Raw genomic sequence first — 992 nt, 5'->3', positions numbered from 1 at the left:
ACAATGAATTTGGAAATGTAAGAAGACAGTCAATTGGTGGAGGAATATCCACAAATATTCTTAATACGCTTTAATATACATATATACGAGGCCATTCAGTAATTACAGAGACGAATTGGTCTGGAGACAAGAGCGTTTATTTTTACAAAACAGCCGGCCGAAGTGGCCGAGCGGTTCTAGGCGCTACAGTCTGGAATCGCGTGACCGCTACGGTCGCAGGTTCGAATCCTGCCTCGGGTGTGGATGTGTGTGGTGTCCTTAGGTTAGTTAGGTTTAAGTAGTTCTAAGTTCTAGGGAACTAATGACCACAGCAGTTAAGTCCGATAGTGCTCAGAGCCATTTGAGCCATTTTTTTACAAAACAATACTTTTTTCTACTTTTCAACAATCTCCTTGAAGTCGGAATTAGAAAAGGGGGGGGGGGCTTAAAGCATCATTTCCATATGAAGATTATAGAAGAATTTAGTGTTAAATACACTGCTAGCCCCGGCACCTCGCAAACTGTTTTATCTTGTCATTGTCCTGGAACCTCTTCCCACGTAATTCCTCCGTCAGTACACCAAACAAATGGAAATCACTTGGTACTAAATCACGACTGTAAGGGGGTGAAGTAGTACTTTGCAGTCCGTTTTGTCGACGGTTTTACGGGTTAGTTGAGCAATACGAGAATGTGCGTTGTCTTGCTGGAGAATCACACCTCTCCTCTGACGTCCACGACGTCTCTCTCCCATGGCTGGCTTCACCTTGTTTAAAAGCAAATCCAAGTAGTATTGGCTGTTCACTGTACGCTACTCCTCGAGATAATAAAAAAAATGGACCTTTAGCATCCCAAAACACCGTCAGCATGACTTTTCCTGAATGAGATTTTCACTCTGCAGCGGAGTGTGTGCTGATATGAAACTTCCTGGCAGATTAAAACTGTGTGCCCGACCGAGACTCGAACTCGGGACCTTTGCCTTTCGCAGGCAAGTGCTCTACCATCTGAGCTACCGA

This window comes from Schistocerca cancellata, chromosome 9, assembly GCF_023864275.1.
Source record: "Schistocerca cancellata isolate TAMUIC-IGC-003103 chromosome 9, iqSchCanc2.1, whole genome shotgun sequence".
NCBI lineage: Eukaryota > Metazoa > Arthropoda > Insecta > Orthoptera > Acrididae > Schistocerca > Schistocerca cancellata.
This window is presented reverse-complemented; position numbering follows the sequence as displayed.